Source organism: Dipodomys merriami, unplaced genomic scaffold (genome assembly GCF_024711535.1).
Source record: "Dipodomys merriami isolate MVZ:Mamm:240054 unplaced genomic scaffold, mDipMer1.0.p SCAF_256, whole genome shotgun sequence".
Taxonomy (NCBI): domain Eukaryota; kingdom Metazoa; phylum Chordata; class Mammalia; order Rodentia; family Heteromyidae; genus Dipodomys; species Dipodomys merriami.
Window position 1 is genome coordinate 901,071 of NW_027204004.1, and position 4,977 is coordinate 906,047.

The window sequence follows — 4,977 nt, forward strand, 5'->3', positions numbered from 1 at the left end:
CTTTGAACCACAATCCTCAGACCTCAGCCTCCTGAGTAGTTAGGATTACAGGCATGAGTCACTGGCACCTGGCATGAGTCCATTTCTTATTGAGCATTTTTACCCCATCCGTTGTTTTCCCCTACCATCCCTTCTCTTCACACCTCCTCAACTCATCCCTCCACCCACTCTCTGATAAAGTGTCTTATTATTACATTATTACATTATTATTATCTCATTATTACAATGGGTCAACCTGAATCCTATCTTTGTATATTAAATGAAGAAATGCTGGCTTGATTTAGGCTGATTCTACTGTGTAGACACAATTAAAATCACTCACCAAGTCCAAGAGCATATTAAATGAAATGGACAACGTTTCTGTCAGTTGGTTTAGTTGTGTTCTAGACATTTATTGACAAGTTACAAATTATTCTCAAACTTTAATATATTAAAAATAATCTCTTCTTTTCTTATTTTCTTGGCCAGAAAATCAGCAAGACCTCAGTCAGCATTTCTCTCATAGGACTTTTCACATGAGTTGGTTACCTGTTGACCTGAGGTCCAGTTTTATGAGGACTCAATAATCTTTTTAGGAATTGATGCTGGCTGTTGGAAAAGAGCTCAAAGAAGGCTGCCATTTAATGGCTTATAATTTTATTCTTTACCATGATATTCTCCTGTTACTTTGGCTGTTGAGAGTGTGTGTATAAGAGCAAGCATTCCCTGGGGATCAAGGAGACACCATATGATCTTTACATACTGACATTTCTGAGTAACTTGCTATCATGTGTACTGCATTTTGCAAGTCCAATCTGTCAAAACCTCCCAGTTTAAAGAGATAAGAGGAGTGGTAAAAGAACTCTTAGAGACAAATACATCTTGAACATATTTTTTTCCAAGCATTCCATCTAAGGCATTTTCAGCAACTAATGAAACTTGTGTTGGCTGTAATTATGTGTCTTTCTCCATGTGTGCATGTATGCGTGTATATGTGTATGTGAATTTGTGTGTATAGTAACATATATGTGTGCAATATAAGGGCATATACACACATATATGCATATATAAATAAATATACATTTACAAATATATATGCATATATACCATTGTTCAGTTCCCAGAACATTGTCATTCTCACAAAGTGTTCATGATAAACTGCTCTGAGGACCTTGCTCTATTGTACTCACTTCCATCATTAGCTTCTTTTTCATCCCTGTGAACAACTTCGGTCTTGTTTCCATAGGAGAGCTTTATTTTCATTACATGTAGTTACAAAGTGCTAATCAAAGACAAAGGTTGTTTGTGAAAGAAAAAGAACTTTTAGGTCACAGGTTAAAATATCTTTTTTTGGGGTGGGGTCCAGTCTTGGTGCCTGAATTCTGGGCCTGGGAACTGTCCCTCAGCTCTTCAGCTCAAGGCTAGCACTCTACCACTTGAGCCACAGCGCCACTTCTGGCTTTTTTTCTTTTTGCTTATGTGCTGCTGACGAATCGAACCCAGAGTCTTATGCATGCAAGGCAAGCACTCTAGCACTGAGCCACCTTCCTAGCCCACATTAAAATATCATATCCATCCAAATGATTCCTATGAGATAAAATTTGTAATAGTAGTAAACATGAAAAGGAATTCCTAGACCTGTTGCTTTGCCATTTACAATGTCAAAGAATAATATCACGTCACTCATAATTCTTTAAGAATGCAAGGGAAAATGTTAGTCTCCATCATGTTCCCACAAAGCCAGTGGATCCTCAAGGATAATAGTAGACCAGCAGAAATTCTATGTAGCAGACATGGAGCATGAAAGAGAAAGAGGAAATGAGAGAGCGTGAAAGAGGGAGAAATATCATAATACTGAAAGTGCATAACAGATAAAAGAGCTGTATGAGAATATTCATACTGTTATCTTTAGGCTCTACATGTACACTTGAAGGTATTTGATGTATGATAATCCATCAACCCAAAATATAAAATGATTTTAATAAAAAATAAAAATGACTCAGAAGTAATTTAAAATGCTAAAACAATTTTCACATTAGCAAACTCTCAGAGATATTTCATGACTTTGAAAAGAATAATGTGGCTGGGATTAGTTTAAATTTAGAAGTATAAAAATACACAAAAATATGAAAAGATATTCATATATTTCATTATATAACCCAAAGCAGAAAGCAAATGTTGTTTGGATGAATTTTTAAAACCAGGCTATCAGGAGCTGGGATGGTGGCTGTTGTAGAGTGCCTGCCTTGCATGCATTAGGCCCTGGGTTTGATTCCTCAGCATCACATAAGTAGAAAAGGACGGAAGTGGTTCTGTGGCTCAAGTGGTAGCACTAGCCTTGAGCTGAGGTACAGCAACCAGGCCCCAGAGTTCAACCCCATGGCCAACAAAATCAAAGTAAAAAACAAAAGAAAACACAGTCTCTCACTTTTGTGACCTCAACTCTGTAATATCACTGCTTCAGCCTAGGGCTAAGATTTTAAGTGTGGACATTTATCATACCTCCTGATTCTGACTGTACTTGATAATTTTTTAATCAATATTTTGTTCTTAATTTTGCTTTATGTAAATTCACATGCAACTATAAAAAATGTTTTGGCTATCCCAGTAACCTTCTCAAAGTACCTCCTGATGATGAATAACAAAAAGCTTTATTATATTACAAGGGAAACAATACTACAAATAAAAAACACAATAAATAAATATTAATGATTAATAAAATAAAATATCGAAGAATTACCAGGGTTTTCAGTATTTGAAGTGTACTTACATATTTAATTTTACTATTCTCACATTCCTGTACATTTAACAATGAATAAGATTATGATGTTCAACAGAGTTTATAGGCTATGTGTAGTCTTTAAAGTTACCAACTAAGATTGCTTTTTATGACTCATCTCATCATTTGTATATGGCTTATATCATCATTTGTTCCTCACTAACATATAAAGTAAGGAAGCCCTAAAGTTTTAAGAGAAACTGTGCAGTTAACAAAGTCTTAACTCTTCACTCTGCTTCTTTACACTAAGACTTTGCAACATCTCATTAGTAATGTTTCTACTAAACTCTGAAATGTACTTTTTAGTAGCATATGTCTGCTACCATAAATCTTAAATATTTATAGAAAAGTTGTATGACCTGACAAACAGTCCTAATTTTGGCCTATATAAGCAAATTCCCAAAATTAAATATATTTAAAACATTAAAACTTTTAACAAAACCTAACACTTGCCATAGTGTTCATAATGACAGGTGCCTTGTACAGAATAATTGAATTCGTCCTCCTACACATCTCATTTTTTTATTTTTATTTTTTGTATACATACTGTACAGAGGGGTTACAATTACATGGGCAAGATAATGAGTATATTTCTTATAAAGCATTACAACCTCCTCCTTTGTTTACCCTTCACATCCCTTCCCAGCCTTCCTCCACCCCTCCTACCCAATACCCTCCCACCCGATCCTACACATCGCTTGAACAACAATATCTGGGATTATTTTGTTTCTGACATGTCAATCTTGACTATTCTTAAATGTGTGCTTATGTAAGAGGTACATGGTTCTAAAATTTAACGAGAATTCTTCAAAACTTACTTTTCTTTGAATTGTCTAGTTTAAGAAAATCAATTACACTTTATCTATATAAAATGCTCTGTGCTCAATTCAGCAGCACATACACTAAAATTGGAACAATACAGAGAAGATTAACATGGCCCCTACGCAAGGTTGACATGCAAATTCTTGAATCATTCCATATTTTTACAACTAAAGATGCTGGAGATGATGTGGCCACAAGGGAACTTTACTTGATTCTTGGTGGGAGTTTTAACTTGTTCAACCACTTTGGAAAGCAGTATGGAGGCTCATCAAAAGATTCCATATAAAGCTCCGCTATGACCCAGCAATCACACTTTTGGGGATTTACCCAAATGATCACAAAGAAGACCATACTAAAACTACCAGAACAACTATGTTTACTGTAGCATTATTTACAATAGCTGAGATATGGAGCCCACCTGGAGGGCCCACAGAAGATGAATGGATCATGAAAATGTGGTATATATATACACAATGAAATTCTTGCCTCCATCAGAAAGAATGACATCGCCCAATTTGTTAAGAATTGGAAAGACTTGAAAAAAATTTATTAAATGAAGTAAGCCAAGTCAAAAGAAACATAGGTCCCAGGTTTCCCTCATTTTCAACAGATAATATATGTCTAGAATAAGAATAGATCATAAGCTATGTGCATATCAGATAAGATGATATTACCAGAAATGAATCAGACAAGTGATTTTTCTGTTTCTTGCTATTGTTTCTAAGATACTTATAATGTGTGAGGTGATGTTTTTTGTTCCTTTATATGTTCCTCCCCTACGCTCTAACCCCTGTTTTCACTGTATTTGAAGTTTGCGCGCCTACATCCTGTGTATAAGTTTCTCTAATTTGGGGAGGGGAAAGGGAAATACAAAATAGTTAAACAGGGATACAGGTTGAGATGCACAAGACACTATGTTGAAAAATGAACTTTACAATTTAGACAGGGGAAGGGGGAGAGGAGTGTATTTGTTGAGGTGGGAGGGAAGGGATGGTGGAAGAAAAAGAAAGGAAGAGGTAACAATGCTTGTTAGGAAATGTACTCATTATTTGTTCAAATAAATATGACACCTCTGTACAGTTATTTTTACAGGTGGACCCATTGCAACAATGAGAAGTACAAGTCGTTATGTCAAAAACGAACTTTACAAATTTGGGGGGGGGCAGGGAGGATTGGGTGGGAGGGCTGGGGAAGATGGGAATGGATGGGAAGGGGAAACAAAGGAGGAGGCTACAATGCTTGATAAAAAAATGTACTCATTATCTTGCCCATTAAATTGTAACCCCTCTGTACAGTATTTTCACAGTAAAAAAAGTATAAAAATATTCTGATATAGAAGAGTTTATTTCCTCTATTTTACCCAGACAATAACGTTAACAAAGAAATTAATGCAGAAC

General features: G+C 35.6%; 1 non-coding gene across 1 annotated transcript; it reads left to right on the forward strand.

The window, feature by feature from the left end:
• The first annotated feature begins 3,636 nt into the window (after positions 1–3,636).
• Positions 3,637–3,743, forward strand: LOC138836740 (U6 spliceosomal RNA). The gene has a single exon (XR_011375036.1). It is a non-coding gene; the product is annotated as a U6 spliceosomal RNA (small nuclear RNA).
• Positions 3,744–4,977: the final 1,234 nt, after the last annotated feature.